The following is a 20097-nucleotide window of genomic DNA, read 5'->3' on the forward strand; positions in this document are numbered from 1 at the left end:
ATTGTGTGGCGTGCAGCAGTGTGCGGCGTGCAGCAGTGCGTGGCGTGCAGCAGTGCGTGGCGTGCAGCAGGGTGTGGCGTGCAGCAGGGTGTGGCGCGCAGCAGGGTGTGGCGCGCAGCAGGGTGTGGCGCGCAGCAGGGTGTGGCGTGCAGCAGGGTGTGGCACGCAGCAGTGTGCGGCGTGCAGCAGTGTGCGGCGTGCAGCATTGTTTCGTGTAGCAGTGTGAGGCATGCAGCACTGTGGCGTGCAGCGGCGTGCAGCAGTGTGCGGCGTGCAGCAGTGTGCGGCGTGCAGCAGTGTCGTGCAGCATGCAGCAGTGAGTAATGCAGCAGTGTGCAGCAGTGTGCGGCGTGCAGCAGTGAGTGTGCCGTGCAGCAGTGTGTTTCGTGTAGCATTTTGCGGCGTGCAGCAGTGTGTGGCGTGCAGCAGTGTGTGGTGTGCAGCAGTGTGCGGCGTGCAACAGTGTGTGCCGTGCAGCAGTGTTTCGTGTAGCATTGTGCGGCATGCAGCAGTGTGTGGCGTGCAGCAGTGTGTGGCGTGCAGTAGTGTGTGGCGTGCAGCAGTGTGTGGGTTGCAGCGGCATGCAGCACTGTGTGGCGTGCAGCAGTGTGTGGCGTGCAGCAGTGTGAGGCGTGCAGCAGAGTGCGGCGTGCAGCAGTGTGCGGCGTGCAGCAGTGTGCGGTGTGCAGCAGTGTGCGCAGCAGTGTGTGGCGTGCAGCAGTGTGTGGCGTGCAGCAGTGTGCGGCGTGGAGCAGAGTGAGGCGTGCAGCAGTGTGAGGCGTGCAGCAGTGTGAGGCGTGCAGCAGTGTGCGGCGTGCAGCAGTGTGCAGCAGTGTTTCGTGTAGCAGTGTGAAGCATGCAGCACTGTGGCGTGCAGCGGCATGCAGCAGTGTGCGGCGTGCAGCAGTGTGCGGTGTGCAGCAGTGTGAGGCGTGCAGCATGCAGCAGTGAGTAATGCAGAAGTGTGCAGCAGTGTGTGGTGTGCAGCAGTGTGCAGCATGCAGCAGTGTGTGCTGTGCAGCAGTGTGTGGCGTGCAGCAGTGTGTGGCGTGCAGCAGTGTTTCGTGTAGCATTGTGCGGCGTGCAGCAGTGTGCGGCGTGCAGCAGAGTGCGGCGTGCAGCAGAGTGCGGCGTGCAGCAGAGTGCGGCGTGCAGCGGCGTGCAGCAGTGTCAGGCGTGCAGCAGTGTCAGGCGTGCAGCAGTGTCAGGCGTGCAGCAGTGTCAGGCGTGCAGCAGTTTCAGGCGTGCAGCAGTTTCAGGCGTGCAGCAGTTTCAGGCGTGCAGCACTGTGAGGCGTGCAGCAGTGTGCGCAGCAGTGTGTGGCGTGCGGTAGTGTGCGGCGTGCGGTAGTGTGCGGCGTGCAGCAGAGAGGCGTGTAGCAGTGTGCGGCGTGCAGCAGTGTGCGGCGTGCAGCAGTGTGCGGCGTGCAGCAGTGTGCAGCAGTGTTTCGTGTAGCAGTGTGAGGCATGCAGCACTGTGGCGTGCAGCGACGTGCAGCAGTGTGCGGCGTGCAGCAGTGTGCGGCGTGCAGCAGTGTCGTGCAGCATGCAGCAGTGAGTAATGCAGAAGTGTGCAGCAGTGTGCGGTGTGCAGCAGTGTGCAGCGTGCAGCAGTGTGTGCTGTGCAGCAGTGTGTGGCGTGCAGCAGTGTGCGGCGTGCAGCAGTGTGCGGCGTGCAGCAGTGTGCGGCGTGCAGCAGTGTGCGGCGTGCAGCAGTGTGAGGCGTGCAGCAGTGTGAGGTGTGCAGCAGTGTGAGGCGTGCAGCAGTGTTTTGTGTAGCATTGTGCAGCGTGCAACAGTGTGTGGCATGCAGCAGTGTTTTGTGTAGCATTGTGCGGCGTGCAGCATTGTGTGGCGTGCAGCAGTGTGCGGCGTGCAGCAGTGCGTGGCGTGCAGCAGTGCGTGGCGTGCAGCAGGGTGTGGCGTGCAGCAGGGTGTGGCGTGCAGCAGGGTGTGGCGCGCAGCAGGGTGTGGCGTGCAGCAGGGTGTGGCACGCAGCAGTGTGCGGCGTGCAGCAGTGTGCGGCGTGCAGCATTGTTTCGTGTAGCAGTGTGAGGCATGCAGCACTGTGGCGTGCAGCGGTGTGCAGCAGTGTGCGGCGTGCAGCAGTGTGCGGCGTGCAGCAGTGTCGTGCAGCATGCAGCAGTGAGTAATGCAGCAGTGTGCAGCAGTGTGTGGTGTGCAGCAGTGTGCGGCGTGCAGCAGTGTGTGCCGTGCAGCAGTGTTTCGTGTAGCATTGTGCGGCATGCAGCAGTGTGTGGCGTGCAGCAGTGTGTGGCGTGCAGTAGTGTGTGGCATGCAGCAGTGTGTGGGTTGCAGCGGCATGCAGCACTGTGTGGCGTGCAGCAGTGTGTGGCGTGCAGCAGTGTGAGGCGTGCAGCAGTGTGCGGCGTGCAGCAGTGTGCGGTGTGCAGCAGTGTGCGCAGCAGTGTGTGGCGTGCGGTAGTGTGCGGCAGTGTGAGGCGTGGAGCAGAGTGAGGCGTGCAGCAGTGTGAGGCGTGCAGCAGTGTGAGGCGTGCAGCAGTGTGAGGCGTGCAGCAGTGTGCAGCAGTGTTTCGTGTAGCAGTGTGAAGCATGCAGCACTGTGGCATGCAGCGGCATGCAGCAGTGTGCGGCGTGCAGCAGTGTGCGGTGTGCAGCAGTGTGAGGCGTGCAGCATGCAGCAGTGAGTAATGCAGAAGTGTGCAGCAGTGTGTGGTGTGCAGCAGTGTGCAGCATGCAGCAGTGTGTGCTGTGCAGCAGTGTGTGGCGTGCAGCAGTGTGTGGCGTGCAGCAGTGTTTCGTGTAGCATTGTGCGGCGTGCAGCAGTGTGCGGCGTGCAGCAGAGTGCGGCGTGCAGCAGAGTGCGGCGTGCAGCAGTGTGTGGCGTGCAGCGGCGTGCAGCAGTGTGAGGCGTGCAGCAGTGTGAGGCGTGCAGCAGTGTGAGGCGCGCAGCAGTGTGAGGCGTGCAGCAGTGTGAGGCGTGCAGCAGACTGTAATCCAGCAGTGTGTAATGCAGCAGTGTGCGCAGCAGTGTGTGGCAGTGTGCGGCGTGCAGCAGTGTGCGGCGTGCAGCAGTGTGCGGCGTGCAGCAGTGTTTCGTGTAGCAGTGTGAGGCATGCAGCACTGTGTGGCGTGCAGCGACATGCAGCAGTGTGCGGCGTGCAGCAGTGTCGTGCAGCATGCAGCAGTGAGTAATGCAGCAGTGTGCGGCGTGCAGCAGTGAGTGTGCCGTGCAGCAGTGTGTGGCGTGCAGCAGTGTTTCGTGTAGCATTTTGCGGCGTGCAGCAGTGTGTGGCGTGCAGCAGTGTGCGGCGTGCAGCAGTGTGCGGCGTGCAGCAGTGTGTGGCGTGCAGCAGTGTGTGGCGTGCAGCAGTGTGTGGCGTGCAGCAGTGTGTGGCGTGCAGCAGTGTGCGGCGTGCAGCAGTGTCAGGCGTGCAGCAGTGTCAGGCGTGCAGCAGTTTCAGGCGTGCAGCAGTTTCAGGCGTGCAGCAGTGTGAGGCGTGCAGCAGTGTGCGGCGTGCAGCAGTGTGCGCAGCAGTGTGTGGCGTGCGGTAGTGTGCGGCGTGCGGTAGTGTGCGGCGTGCAGCAGAGAGGCGTGTAGCAGTGTGAGGCGTGCAGCAGTGTGTGGCGTGCAGCAGTGTGCGGCGTGCAGCAGTGTGCGGCGTGCAGCAGTGTGCGGCGTGCAGCAGTGTGCAGCAGTGTTTCGTGTAGCAGTGTGAGGCATGCAGCACTGTGGCGTGCAGCGGCGTGCAGCAGTGTGCGGCGTGCAGCAGTGTGCGGCGTGCAGCAGTGTCGTGCAGCATGCAGCAGTGAGTAATGCAGAAGTGTGCAGCAGTGTGTGGTGTGCAGCAGTGTGCAGCGTGCAGCAGTGTGTGGCGTGCAGCAGTGTGTGGCGTGCAGCAGTGTGTGGCGTGCAGCAGTGTGTGGCGTGCAGCAGTGTGCGGCGTGCAGCAGTGTGCGGCGTGCAGCAGTGTGCGGCGTGCAGCAGTGTGCGGCGTGCAGCAGAGTGCGGCGTGCAGCAGTGTGTGGCGTGCAGCAGTGTGTGGCGTGCAGCGGCATGCAGCAGTGTGTGGCGTGCAGCAGTGTGAGGCGTGCAGCAGTGTGAGGCGTGCAGCAGAGTGTAATCCAGCCGTGTGTAATGCAGCAGTGTGCGCAGCAGTGTGTGGTAGTGTGCGGCGTGCAGCAGTGTGTGGCGTGCAGCAGTGTGCGGCGTGCAGCGGCATGCAGCAGTGTGCGGCGAGAAAGCAGTGTCGTGCAGCATGCAGCAGTGAGTAATGCAGCAGTGTGCAGCAGTGTGTGGCGTGCAGCAGTGTTTCGTGTAGCATTTTGCGGCGTGCAGCAGTGTGCGGCGTGCAGCAGTGTGTGGCATGCAGCGGCATGCAGCAGTGTGTGGCGTGCAGCAGTGTGCGGCGTGCAGCAGTGTGCGGCGTGCAGCAGTGTGAGGCGTGCAGCAGTGTGAGGCATGCAGCAGTGTGTGGCATGCAGCAGTGTGTGGCGTGCAGCAGTGTGAGGCGTGCAGCAGTGTGAGGCGTGCAGCAGTGTGTGGCGTGCAGCAGTGTGCGGCGTGCAGCAGTGTGCGGGGTGCAGCAGTGTGTAATGTAGCAGTGTGCGCAGCAGTGTGTGGCGTGCGGTAGTGTGCGGCGTGCAGCAGTGTGCGGCATGCAGCAGTGTGCGGCATGCAGCAGTGTGTGGCGTGGTTTGTAAACAACAAGAAAAGCGGACATCAAAGGAAGGGTGGGAGGGAACGAGCATATGGGGTGTGAGTTATAACGAAAGTTCTGGCGAAAGCAGTCTGCTGCTTTCAAGTCCGATGCCAGATGCTAGCTTCGCGCTTGAATGCCTCACATGCACTGGCCATAAACCGCATTCCTAAGGTCTTGTGCCCCTTACTAAATCTCTCTGAATGCGTGAGGCGGCGCACGTGCAGGAAGTAGCTGGCGGCAAATGGAATGCGCGTGGTTGTGCGCGTAACCGCCACCCGATCTGCCTGGGAAGCCTTTGGGAGCATTTTCGGAAGCCCCTACATAAGTCTCGCTGAGTGATCGCTTACGCGATAGCCAGGCGAGACCTAAATAAGACGCAAAACGCGACGTTTTTTTTAAATGAGGGGATGCGCGCTGAATGCGGGGATCCTCCCGATAGAAAAAAAATTCAGCACGAGCTCCCGCGCTGAATATGCCAGTTTGCCCCCGGGGCATAATAAAAAAAAAAAGGTGTGTGGGGGGTCCCAATCCCTCCCACACTGCCCCGGGGACTGCCACCCCCCGGGGCTCAAACATAGTATATGCGGGGGGCTCACGCCCCCCGTGCAGCCCCGGGGACCGCCACCACCTGGGGCTTCTTGAAAATGGGTGGGGGACTCTCAGCCCCCACAGCCCCGGGGACCGCCACCCCCCGGGGCTTGAAATAATTTGGGGTGGGGGGCTCTCAGGCCCCCCCAGACCCAGGGACCGCCACCCCCCGGGGCAACTTGTAAATGTGGGAGGGGGGCCACGCGGCCCCCCTCCTGGAGCCTTCTATAGGCCCTGGGGACCGCCACCCCCCAGGGCCGGCTACTGCAGTGTCCCGGGGTGCCTTGCGGCTCCCACCCTGTCATTGCGAACTACTTTGCTTCATTGAAGTGAGAGCATGGAAACCTACTCTCGCTTCAGTGAAGCAAAGCGGATTGCTTTTCCACATGGGGAGCAGCATGTTAGCTGCTCCCCATGTGGAAAAGCAATGCCGGCTCCCGCTGGACGCGGGGAGCCGGCTGGGACCGTTGGGGTCCCCGGGGCCATAGGTGGCCTGGGAGGGGGGCAACGCGGCCCCCCTCCACCATTAAAAAAATTAAACAATAAAAATTAAAAAAACAATGGCCGGCCCCGGGGGATGGGGTCCCCGGGGCCCTAAAGTGGCCAGAGGAGGGGGGCTACGCAGCCCCTCTCCATAAATAATTCAAAAATTCAACAAAAAAAAGGGCCATGCCCCGGGGGATTGGGTCCCCGGGGCAAATTATGGCCTCGGGAGGGGGGCCATGCGGCCCCCTTCCCGATTTAAAAAAAAACTAAAAAATTGGGGGCAGGCCCTGGGGGTTGGGGTCCCCAGGGCCAATAAATTAGAAAAAGAAGGGGGGCTACATAGCCGCCCTTCTAAAACAACAACAACAAAAAAAGGGATCGGGCCGGAGGCCACGCCCCTTCCTTACGCCCCCTGGCGCGTTTGCAGAGGGGGAACTAATTCCCCTTGAATACTGGGGGTCCCTGGGGGCCAACTAGCCCACCAGGAACCTCCTGTATGCGTCAGGGGGCTGCGTTGCAGAGAGGTGTAATGAGGTCACGCCCCTTTTTACACCTCTCTGCAACGCAGCTCCGTGGCGCTTACTGGAGGTACCTGGTGGGCTAGTTGGCCGCCAGGGGACCTCGGGATTCAAGGGGACTTAATCTCCCAACTTAAAACACGCCACGGGGCATTAATTCCTCTTCAATCCAGAGGTCCCCTAGTACAACTAACTATACCGGAGGAATTTCAATGGTTTTGTTCGAGTGAAATGTCCAGCTAACTATAACACCCCTAAAACCGATTGTTTTTTCAGTGAATTTCTAAGGTTTTTTAAATGCTAATTCCTAACTATATCAGGCCTGAAACCTATGGTTTTTTTCAGTGAATATATATATATATATATATATATATATATATATATATATATATATATATATATATATATATATTCACTGAAAAAACCATAGGTTTCACACATGTTATAGTTAGCGGAAATTTTACTGATAAAAAACCAATGAAATTCCCCCGTTATAGTTAGTGCAGGAAACTATAACTCACGCGACCGCAATCCTCTGCTGATGCTAATACTGTATTTAGACACTTATTTGCCCATGTCTTCTTCCATAAATTTTTAGCTATACATATATTACAAATATTTTTTTTTTATAAAGACACATATGTCATCAGCAGAAGATTGCGGTTGCGTGAGTTATAACTCTCTCCACGGGGTGGAGAGAGTGGGTTTTTTTTTTTTAAATAATTTTTTACCGTACGCGTATGGTAAGCGTACGGTAAGCGTAATCGGCAAAATTTTTGAAAAATAAAAAATTACCGTTTTTTGCATTGGGGGATCTTTGAAGACTCAACTAACATGGTTATGTGCATGGGCGCTGTCTAAACAGCCCCTTTATATGTTTTTGGCATTTGTTTATCAGCTCCCCCCTCAGAGTGCGAGAGAGAAAATGGCGGCCGCCGCTTCCTGGTTTCGACCGATTCGAATGTTTACTAAGATCTAAGGGCCAATCAGAATCGCGCTCGCGCACGCCACCGTACGCGTACGGTAAGCGTACCGTAAGCGCACCGTAAGCTGGCTCAGATATATATATTGATTTAAAGGCTATTTTCTCAGAATCTACTGAACAGATTTACACCAAACCTACAAAAGGCACTTCCTTGACCTGAGGACTACCTCTCTGCCAAATTTCAAGTAATTCTGTTCAGCCATTCGGGCTGTAGCTGTGTCTAAAGGTCCTATGGAAAAATGCATGGGAAAAACGCGTTTTGGGACCCCCCTTTTATCTCAGCCCCCGCTTGACGAATCCCCCCGAGACTTTCAGGGTGGGAGCGGAGCGGAGCGCCCCACCTATTTTGAAAAATTCGCGAGGATTCGTCAACCGGCGCCAAAGTTATTCAAAATAGAATGTTGCGGATTTCCTATGGAAACGTGGTCCTAACTATAACTACCTACTGGCGACTGCCAGTAGGTAATATATATATATATATATATATATATTTTCACTGAAAAAACCATAGGTTTCACACACGTTATAGTTAGGAATTAGCATTTAAAAAACCTTGCAAATTCACTGAAAAAACCATAGGTTTCACACAAGTTATAGTTAGCTGTACATTTCACTCGTAAAAGACCAATGAAATTCCACGTTCTAGTTAGTGCAGGCAACTATAACTCATGCGACCGCAATCCTCTGCTGATGACATATGTGTCTTTATGAAAAAAAAATATTTGTAATATATGTATAGCTAAAATTTAATGGAAGAAGACATGGGCAAATAAGTGTCTAAATACAGTATTAGCATCAGCAGAGGATTGTGGTCGCGTGAGTTATAGTTGCCTGCACTAACTATAACGTGGAATTTCATTGGTTTTTTACGAGTGAAATGTACAGCTAACTATAACTTGTGTGAAACCTATGGTTTTTTCAGTGAATTTGTACGGTTTTTTAAATGCTAAGTTACTTTACGCCGTTCGTGCCGTGCGCGACCACTTCACGCAGTTCGTTCCGTGCGCGCACGGTGCACTTCGCGCACCGTTTCGTATGGTAAGCGTAATCGGCGATTTTTCGAAAAAAAATAACATTGAATTTTTGGCCGTGCGCGCACAGTGAGCACGCGGTGCGCGGTTACGCAGTTAGTGCCGTGCACGCACGGTGGGAACGCGGTGCGCTACGCGCACCGCGTGCCCACGTTACGCTGGATGGGCAATGTACGCACGATGCGCTTTGCGCACCGTCCGCACACGGAGGACATATTATGCGCTTCGTTGTGAAAGGTTATCTATTAAATGTTCATTAAGAGTAATATGCCTTGCACACGGGGGGGGGGGGAATATGTGGAGTTTGTTTTTTTTTAATTTATTTTTTGCCGTACGCGTACGGTAAGCGCATTCGGCGTTTTGTCAAAAAAAAAAAAAAATTAATTTTTGGCCTTGGGGGTCCTTCTGGGACACCCTGACCAAGGCTAGGGGGTCAGGAGCTGTCTAGCCTGCCCCTTTTCATGTTATCCAACTTTGTTTTTCCTCCCCCCTCAGAGTGCGAGAGAGAAAATGGCGGCCGACACTTCCTGGTTTCGACCGATTCGAATGTTTACTAAGATCTAACAGCCAATCAGAATCGCGCTCGCGCACGGCACCGTACGCGTACGGTAAGCTTACGGTGCGCGCTCGGAGCGCGCTTACAGATATATATATTGATTTAAATGCTATTTTCTTAGGAAATACTGAACAGATTTACACCAAACCTACAAAAGGCACATCCTTGACCTGTAGACTACCTCTCTGCCAAATTTCAAGTAACTCTGTTCAGCCGTTCGGGCTGTAGCTGTGTCTAAAGGTCCTATGGAAAAATGCATGGGGAAAACGCGTTTTGGGACCCCCCTTTTTTCTCAGCCCCCGCTTGACGAATCACCCCGAGACTTTCAGGGTAGGAGCGGAGCGTAGCGCCCCATTAGTTTTGAAAATTTTGCGAGGATTCGTCAACCGGTGCCAAAGTTATTCAAAATAGAATTTTGAGATTTCCTATGGAAACACGGTCCTAACTATAACTACCTACTGGCGACACACACACACATATATATATACACACACACATACATATATATATATATACACACACACACACACAAACACACACACATCTATCTCTTTCTCTATATATTTATTTTTATAGTTATGGCTTCCCTGGGGCAGATTGTGGCTCCCACGGATGCACATGACTAAAAACATAAAAGTAGCCCTACAGGGGGTCGGCCAATGAGCAGGAGGACCGACCCCCTGCCTATTTCAGCCCCCACCCCCGAGGAAGGCTATGGTTTTTTTAATTAAATATGCCCCCGAAGGGGGAGGGGGGATTTCGCCCATTCTTGCGAGGGCCAAAACCCCCCCAAGACATCACTTGTGTCTAGTGGGGTTTCCTGGTCGTTGATCGCAGCGCTGCCGCGATCTACGGACAGGAAACCCCATCAGAGTCGAGCGCGGTCTTAACTGTTGCTCTCTCTGCTCCGATGGGGAAAACTGTGACATCACAGATGGGCAGGATGGGAGAGCACGGAAAGCCTTCTGTGTCTCCCCCAGAAAAAAAACAAGAAACCTATGGTGCTGTGCAACGGAGGATTAAAGGGGGCCCTCCCTGGTGTCGGCTCTGGATGTGCGCCGCACCAGGGAGGTAGTGTTCACTGGACGATGCAAGCACCAAATGGGTTAAATTATATAATTGACGAAAACACTATGCCTGGTGAGGGCGAAACCTATAGTTCCTTTAGGGCATATTAGTTTAAAAAGTTATGTTTTAAATGACATTTTCACCCATCTATAAATTCCCTTTAGCCTTTGTTTTTTAGGTGAATTTCTAAGATTTTTCAATGTAAAGATATTACCACATTACCCAACTACTACATCCCTTTAACCTTTGTTTTTTTCAGTGAATATTTTATCACCATACCTTAGTATATCAACCAGGCACTGCTACGCCTTTGGCAGTGCACTACGCAGAGTTGGGTGCAGGGCATGGCCTGTGGGTACGCCATGTGCCCAATCCCCTGAGGGCACCAAAACTCCCATGAGACCTCCACCTACCAGTTGCCTGCCAACCCCATGGTCCAACACCCCAAGGTCCTAAGCAGTTTTACTTTTGAGAATTTTCACGGTGGATTCGCTGGACACCATAGAAAAAGCATTCGATTTAATGTGATCCCAGGGGGGTCCCTCTGCGACACCGACCTTCCTCCACCCACCAGGCACAGGGGGTAAGGGACTGTGCCCCTTCACTTTTTGTTTCCTATGACACGGGGAACAAGTTCTAATATGGCCGCAACATTTCATTCAGGCTGTGGGTGGCCAATCATACCACGGGTTTTGAGCTCACTGTACTCTAGTTAGTTAGACAATGTTTGCATAGGATAATGATTTTTTGGTTTGGTAATAACTTTGGCACCTGTTGACAAATCTTCACTAAACTTTCCCAAAATAAAGGTTCACTTGCCTCAGGTATTTTCTGTAAAGTTTCCGGTGGTACTTGAAGCTGAGAAAAAAAAAGGGGGGGGGGGGGGGGGGGGGAGAAAGTACACCGAATTTGGCAGAAGGATAGATCTGTACCAAGAAAGCGTGCTTTTTGGTGTATATCCATTCAGTAGTTTAAGGACATTTTAGGCTGCACTAGTACTGCAGGACCAGCAGATCAAAACATAATCTGAATGCCTGCCGTCAACATCCTCAATGATGTAGCGGCAGCCATTTTTGGACTTGTGGACTCAGTCCTGGTTCCTGAAACAAAAATAACAAAATCTGGGGGGGCGGGCGTAGACACAGTAAGGATATCCTGACCCCCTAGGCCTGGTAGGAAGGTCCAGTGGCACCAAATTTAAATTTTAAAAAAATTCTCCATTGTACGGTAATACAAAAAAACATATAAAGGCTGGGTCACAATTTTCATATATAATCTTTCTGGGGGGGGGGGGGGGACACACTGGATTGTTTAATCTAATTTGGGAAGGGGCATGCGCTGGTCCCCTCCCCCACGATTTACTAGCCCCTGGGGTCCCCCATCTCCCTAGGTGCAATCAGTGTTCTAAGGGGTCCCAGGACCACATCCCTGGTACTGCAAAACACATATCACTTAATTTGGGAATTAAGTGTGCCTGGCCCTGCCTCCCCTAACTCTATTCATATCGCAGAGGCCCCTATCTCCCTGGGGTCACCCCTGTTTGGAGGGGCCCTGGGACAGCACTAGGCTGTGGGGGGGGGGGGAGGGGCGGCAATGCTGCGCGCCTCCACATTGTGGCGTGCTTTCCTGCTCCCCATCAGTGAAGGGGTGGAGGTGCACCGCACTTGCACTCCCTCTGCAGACAGAGCGGGCATTGCGCAGAAAGGAAAAAAAAGTATTAGTGGCACATCAGCATGGATGTGGGCTCCCCCAGGATGCTGGTTCTGTGGTCTAGGGAGGACCGGACTTGGCAGGCTGGACTGCACTTATGATGAGCAGGGTCAAGACTAATTTGCATATGGCTGGGTCTAAACTGGGGTGGCATCGTGAGCAAAAGAATGATAGATATAACCCAGTTCTCTTGACTGGGGGGGGTGTATGTTTGATCTTTTCCTCTGTGGTATTATAGGCAGACAACTCATTTTCAGTACTAGTAGGACAGCTAGTGACTCCACCCCACTATCCCTAGAACACGGATACTGCAATGCCAGATTGCGCACGTTGGAGCAACCTCACTAGACTTGGAGAAACCAAAGCTCATTAGAAGTGCTCATCGATTAAACCCTGCTCTTTAATCTTAACACTCCGAACACAGCACACGGAAGTACGAATCTCTTAAAACGTTACATCACCAACGGCATGTTTTAACAGTATCACACTATTTGCTTTGCCCGCCTCATAGATACACTGGTCATAGCTACACTGGTACAGATTGCCAAATACGCCAACAAAACCAAATGTGCACCAGGCTAAAATAGGTAGAACATCTCTGGTAGGGACAAGAAAAACAGAAAAAAACGCACCATTTAAAGCCTAAACCTCAAGAGCAACAGTCTTTAGAGTTGGGGTAGGGGGCACGGTTAAGTGCTTTCATAGCTGCTATCCTCCAGTAATGAACAACGAAAAAGCGGGCAGGAACTAGGAAATTCAACTAGAATAATCATCACTGGAACAGGAAGGCGTCGGATATATTTCATCATCAGTAGAATTTCGAAACTGTTAAGTGTGACTTTTAGGATGTGGAACAAGTGGAGCTTGCTTCTGTCTAGATGTGTGCATGTCATAAACGTCTTTTTTTTTTAAACGGTTTGAAAGGGTTTCCCAATTTCTCTTGTGCACTGCTAGATGGAATTATTCAAAGTATAAAGAAAAACGAAAAAGAATCGGAACACACATTTCGAGTTTAACTCGCGGGTTCATATATAAGCGGCCTGTTCATGCATGTTGAAGATACGATCTCCAAGACATACTTGGGCCTGTGTGGGTTTGTAACCATTCCCGTACCAGGATGCTTTTAAAACATAATCACACATCTTGTTTTATTTCAATTATGGAAGATGGTGCTTATGTGTGTTTGCGCCACTATAAGTCTACTTTTCAATGCTGCATAAACTAAATTACAGATGTAAATAACGTTATGGAGACAGTGCCAACTCTATTTGCGGCGCTAAAGCTTGGCACACTACATACTAGAGAAAACAAATGCCGAGGCTCTGCATAAAGCAGAGTCCAAGAAGATTACTTAGGTGCAATGAACTAGAGTAAACCCGATATTCAGCAGACAATCCAGATTGTCAGATGTTTTCGTATCATAAGGTGGAAATACTTTTCTACTAATGCAGCGAAGAGCTAACCTTATTAAAGCAGATAGTGAAAACCCCTGGACTAGCAAGTGATTTAAAAGAAGAGTATTAGCGCTAAAAACTCTGCTTCTCTCCACAATGCTGTAGAGATATGTGTATAACTAGGTACATGGAAATAGAAATGAACTAGTTTTTCGTTGCAAAACTATACTTAATTTTGATGAAAGGTCCACCTATTTGAGCAGAAACAGGGTTGACAATAGCATGTGAAAGGGGTCCAGGTCAAGGAAAAAGTTTGGAATACCCCAAAAATAGAATTTTTTATTGGATTATTCCTACAATGGAAAAAAATCGTACTACAAAAGAAAGATGCAAGTATGTTTTCAGGTGGTATTCGGTATATGACACGCCTATCAAAGGGGGGAGGGGCACTTCCACAGTGAAAAATCTTTTCCCTTTAACGGAAAAATCTAACATAAGTAATAAAGCAAAGAATCCAAAACTGTCAGTCTGCAGACAATCCACTCAGGTTTGGTTCAGGCCCGCCTCCTGAAAATCTACAAATGTCATTACAGGGCATTCAGACATTTATGCACCCATTCACAGATCAATTCAAGCACTCATTCGCCCACTCACAACCCACTGAGAGACTCACACAAACACTCTAAGACCCACTCAGACACTCAGCCATCCACTTCCAGATCCACTAAGACACTCATGTTCCCATTCACAGATCAACTTAGACTCACACACCCTTCACAGATCCACTCAGACTCGCACACCCACTCACCTACCTATGCAGCCACTCACATACCCACTCTCAAAGGTCACAGGTAGGAAATAAAAAAGTTTAAAATGTCAAAATTCACTGTAAAGAAACAAAGGTTACAGGGACGTTATGGGTAGGAAATAGAACTTTAAAAAACTTAGAAATTCACTGAAAAAACAAAGATTACAGGGACGCTATATTTAGGCTCAGATTTCACTTGTAAAAGGCCATAGAAATTCAGCATTTAGTTACCTGAGCTAACTATAACTTATGCTCCCGCAACGCACTGCTTAAGACCTCACATATTACATCACTCAAGGCATGGCCAATGGTATTAGTGATGACATCATTCACGACCAACCTACACATCCACTCACCCACTCAATCACTCACATCCCCATACAACCTCTCATACAAACTCACAAACCTACTCACATACCTATTCACAGACCCATACAGCTACTCACACACCCACAAAAACACTCCCACTCCCATACAGCCCTTCACACACCCATACAACCACTCACATGCCCATTCACACACCCACACAGCTACTCACACAACCAGTCACTGCCCCATTAAGCCACTCCAACATCCATTCACTCATCCCAAAAAAGATTTACATATCAATTCACACAACAATGCAATCACTCATGTGCCCACTCACTCATCTATACAGCCACTCATACAAATACCTACTGTGCAAAACAATCACTCACAAACCTACTTACTTACCCATACACCCAGTCAAACAGCCTCTCAATTACCCATACATCCACTTGCACTACCAGGCACTCACCCATAGAGCCATTCACACAGCCACTCATACATCCATAGAGCCACTCACACATCAAAACGTGCAGACACCAGCTCCAACACTGATACACACAGTCACAGTGCCACTCAGATGACATACATTAGAAACAGTATTACTCATCGGTAGAACAAAAAAATAGTAATTTAACTTGTGGAGTAACTTAGTATATTTCTTTAAGTCTCAAAAACGTTTACAAAACACTAACACTCACTGGATAATGTTGTTACTGACCAGATCATGAGTGATGTAATATATGAGGTCATAAGCAGTGCTCTGTGGGAGCGAAAGTTATAGTTCGCTCAGCTAACTACAACTGCTGAATTTCTATGGTTTTGTACGAGTGAAATCTGAACCTAACTATGCAACCTTTGTTTTTTCAGTAACTATATATACATATATATAATCTTGAATTATAAACTTAACCTAACTATATTGCCCGTTGACTTATGCATTCAACATAATATATTTTAATCATTATAGCAACTGTGTCAACAGAATCACATATGTTCCTAAACTTCTAATCATACTTGGATCTAACACAATACAAGGCTCAGGAATTTCAAATAGTTGATTGATTTTATACCATTTTATCTGTGCAGTTTCAATGTCTTGCCACTATTGATAACTCTAATCACACAGCAGATTGGGCTAGAGCTCACTTCTCAAACTCTCAGCCTTGAAGATAACAAGTTTGCCAAAGACGCAAGATATATATAAAACACACTTTTCTGCCCCAGCTATAGGAGCAGATGTAAAATAAATGAACTCCATGCTCCCACTAATCTGTTTTATCAGAGAACTTACTGGTAGATGTTCAGAAAAGCCTTGAGTTCAGACGGTGTGACAGCAAAGTAATCTGCCAAGGAAATGCCCTAGGGTCCATCATACACAGTTCACACACAGCACAGCTCTGTTCAGCTCCTGCAGCACAAATGTGCTTAAAGAAAGTACACATTTCTCGGCAGAACCTACGGTTAGTATATATTGTTCCCCTAAAAAGGAACACCATTATTTCCATTTCACCAGATAAGAAGTATACTGGCCATCTTTAGAAAAAGACAATTTCAAAAGCAAAGAAAAAATAAATAAAAAAACTAACACATACAATTGGGTTACTCAGCTCTTGCACTGCTGCACCTACCCATCTGGAAGAACGAGAACAGCTGTGACATGCCAAAACCGAGCACTGCACTCTTGTAGCGCCTAAACGTATGAGCAATTTTAGATTGACGATTACCTATTCAAAATATTAGAAGCTTCAATTATTGACACTCATTTACACCTGGGTTAGTTATATTTTTCCCACTTAAAAATACTTCAAACAGGATTGAAGATCTCCTTCTTACTCTCGTGTTTCACAGGTAGGAGATTTACCTCACATTAAAAGGTTATCAACGTCAATTGTAAGGAAATAGTTCAAAGTTGGAAAATGTATTTTTCAAGAGACAAGGCAAGATGTTTGGATTACAATTTTTTAATGTTAGAGATAACTACCAGTAATTTTGTCCACAATTAGCGAGAGAGCAATGGGCGTTTTGAGATAGTTAACAAATTGGGGCAGGGAGGACAACATTCTCAGGCTGGAGGACCAAGGAGTGTTTTTTCGATCAATGGTGGGTTGGGTTCATCAGTTCAGATCTGTCAGATCATACAATCAAACAGAAGTATGCTAGGATGTTTTTCATTTGGCCAACATGCAACATGTCAACACACTATTCATTATGTAAACTCCAATTAGAATTGCAGTAAATTTACTTGTGAGTTCATAATAGCATTTAACATGCTAAGTATGTACTTTTCCTCTTAAGATTACATTTTTGCAGCGACTGGCTGACAAGTGATCACCAAGCAGGCTACCTAGGTCACATTTTGCCAGCACTCCATCAGGTATTAACCACGGGAAAAAAAGGCCTTTGAGAGTTCATGTGTCTGGGTAAACACAGCTGCATGAAGCAGAAGAATGGAAACGAAAAGGAGTAATCCACAAAACCAATAATTCCCAACGGGGGTGTAGCCAACTATTAAACACATAATATTAACAAGAGAAAGATTGACGCTGTGCTTGAAAGTGATAGTAAGAGAAGGCAGCAGTCATGATGGTGACTTGCAATGTGAGTAAGCTGGGAAAGTAGAAACAGGAACCATTCAGTTGGAGATTTGGGACAATGGAAAAATGGAACAAAACGAGCAATGACAACTAGCAGCTCATATTTAACACCTGGGCAGAGAAAGGTTAACATAGATCTAAGACAGAGCCTGGGTATGTTATACAGGCATCTGGCAATAGTATGTTGCCGAGGTTAGAACATTATAGCCTCCTAAACAAAAAGTACTGAATTAAGATATAACACACATTAGTTCAGTTCCAATATTTATTTGGCTTAAGGCATAAAATACATAATACACAGTGTACAATATGAAAAGTTATTAGAAAGTTACATAACATTTTTCAAACTAGTCGTCCGAGATGAAAACCATAAAATTCACATGAAACCAGGTAAATGGAATAAGATAGTTTATGAAACTCTTAATATTTTTTCCTGATTGAAATTTAACACAGCATGACAGTTGTCTATTATGCAAAGTTGCTCTAGGAATACCAATCCTTTCGGATGCTGGCTCAGGTTTGACCTACGCCAGACAGGGGCCAGGCAGGAGAACCAAGGTGCTGAATATAATGGACAAAACAATATAATCAATCAACCAACCAATCAGGATTTATAAAGCGTGGCTAATCACCCGATAGGGTATCCAGGTGCTTGCAGGTCCCAAAGGCTTATTCGAACAGCCAGGTCTTGAGGGCCATTCGGAATTCCAGAAGTGAGGTAATGGTCCAGAGGTGCATGGGTAGGCTGTTCCAGGTCTTTGCTGCGATGTGGGAGAAAGAGCATCCTCCACTTCTGTCTCGATAGATGCGGGGAGTATGGGTAAGTATAAGGGAGGTGGGGCGCAGGCTTCTCAACAGTTGATGGAAGTTCAGGCGGTGGTTAATGTATGCGGATCCTTGGTTGTGTAGAGCCTTGTGTGAGTGGGTCAGCAGCTTCAATTGGCATCTCTTATGTATGGAGTGCCAGTAGATTTGCCTGAGGTGGGGTGCGATGTGGGTTCGTCTGGACTTCTGAGGATTAGTCTGGCTGTGGCATTCTGTATGGCCTGAAGTCTCTCTGTAGGAGGTGTGCGGCGATTCCTACGTAGAGGGTTTTGCCATAGTCCAGTCAGCTGGTGATGAGGGCCTGTGTCACAGTGTGTCTCGTGTGTGAGGGTAGTGACTTGAAGATCTTACGTAGAATGCAGAGGTGAGGAAGCAGGCAGAGGAGACTGCGTTGATCTGTGATTTCATGGAAAGCTTGTTAATGTGATTCTGAGGTTTCTGGTGTGGTCGAAGGGAGTGGGTGCTGGTTCTAGGTCTGATGACCACAAGGAGTTGTTCCAAGTGTTGCTGCTGTTGCAAAAGATCAGTACTTCCTTCTTGTCTGTGTTCAGCTGCAGGCAATATTTCTAAATCCAGTTGGCGAAGGTTGTCATGCATCTGTAGAGGAGTTGGTTCTGGTGGTGGAATCGACGGGGATGGAGAGGATGTGTTGGGTGTTGTCTGCGTAGGAAATTATGTTCAAACCGTGGGATCTGACGGTGTTGGCCAACGGGGTCATAGATGCGTTGAAGAGTGCAGGACTGAAGGATGAGCCTTCGGGGACACTGCAGGTTATCTCCTTGGGTTAAGAGGTGGGAGGTGGATACTCTGGATTCTTCCGGTGAGGAAGAAGGCGATTCATCTGAGCACGTCCCCTTGGATGCCGATGTTGTGGAGTCCTCTGTAAGCATGTGGTGGGATACAATTTCAACGGCTGCCGAGAGGAGTGGCTCCTGATCTCGTCACCCTGCAAGTCTGCTGCAGCGTCCGTCCCTGTGCGCCATACAGGACCCTTCCAAGGCCTGTGGGCATCCAAGACACCTGAAGGAACCTCCCTTGAAGTTAAGGAGACACCTCCCTGCATCTGCAGGCACCACAAGTAAGCTGACTGGTCTGCTGATCCTGGGCTCCCAAGGACTCCGAAGGGCTCAGCAACACAGGTGGTGGTTTGTCACATCCCTCGAGGTCTGCCCTGTCCTCTCACCAAGTTTGAGGCCAGTATCCCGCGTCAGAGTCACAGGAACCGAACCCCTGTGCATGGCATCGACTTGCAGATGCAAAGGCTTGTTGGCTTCATTAAATCAAGAATCTCGGGTTCCAAGTAGCCCCCACCTCCCGAACCTCCAGTGACCAAGATCTTTGTCCTCACCTCATCACATGCACCGTGGGCCTGCATCTTTGGTGAGCTGCTCGAGGTCCTCTTGAGACTCCAGTGCCTCTTGAGGGTCATCTTTGAATTCTGTGGGCTCCACTGATTGCTAGGGTCCTGTCCTGATTCCCCTGCTTATGGCGAGTCCCCTAAACCTTGCTGATCCAGACACTGCACCGACCCCTCAACTCTCGACATCTGATGTGGGACAGCTCATGAATGGCTCCTGGTCTTTCACAGCATCGCCTGGTCCTCAAAGCTGCAGCTTCAAGGTCATGTCATCTCTCCTGCAACACTCTACTTTGGTTGGCATTCGTCTTCCATGCTTCAGGGTCACTCCTGAGTGGCAGACTCAGTCCCTTCTGCTAGCAGGTACTTCTCAACTTGAATCCACCTTTGGGCTCCACCGGACACTTTCACCTTCCCCAGCAGCGGCATCTTCCTGAAGTCCTCTATTGGGTTAGACTCCGGTTTCCGACGCCATTTCACACCTATGCACCTGGCTTTCCTGGTGCAGGTATCCTGGTTTCTAGGGTATTGACGGGTGGGGTGGCTTTCCAACTTTCTGTCTTCCACGGAGTTTCTTCAGGGTCAAATGGGAAGGGTCCTTCTTTAAAATTGCAATTGCGACTTACCCACTGACTTGCATTGATACTGCGGTCGTATTCCCACTCTGCACATGGCTCCGTGGGGCTCCTGGTTACTTACCTTGGGTGGTTCCTTAGGTCCCCAGCACTTCTGGGTATAGTCTTGACTCGAGTCTTGGTTTGCATACCACTATTGTAGTATATGGTTTTGTCTCCCCCTGGTGACCACTGTGTATTACGTGCTACTTACCTGTTTCTATTGAAATGTATTGTGTGAATGTGTATATTTCCAGCTAGGAGATATCTGTATGTGTTAGTGAGTGTCTTATAATAAATACATATTTTTATAACTGCACTGTGTGGTTCTTTTTCACTTAATCTATACCTATTAGATTATGTTCTGGTAAAACAAGATGCTTTACACTGCTTCTGGAATAAGCCTGAAGGCTGCTCTCCACAGCTACCACTTAGAGAGCTTTCTAAGGTTGTCTAAGACCACTAAAATCACCGTAAGTGTTTTCTGGATTGGTGCAAGGTGCCCACTTACCCAAGTTTACACCATATACAGCTTCTAACAGTGTTCACTAAACTATAACTTACTTGTTT

General features: G+C 49.7%; 1 protein-coding gene across 1 annotated transcript in view; it reads right to left on the bottom strand.

Annotated features, from left to right (window-relative positions):
• The window catches only part of SGPL1 (sphingosine-1-phosphate lyase 1), a 416168-nt gene that overhangs the window by 250000 nt on the left and 146071 nt on the right, over nucleotides 1–20097 (bottom strand). The window lies entirely within an intron of this gene.

This window comes from Triturus cristatus, chromosome 1_2 (assembly GCF_964204655.1).
Source record: "Triturus cristatus chromosome 1_2, aTriCri1.1, whole genome shotgun sequence".
NCBI lineage: Eukaryota > Metazoa > Chordata > Amphibia > Caudata > Salamandridae > Triturus > Triturus cristatus.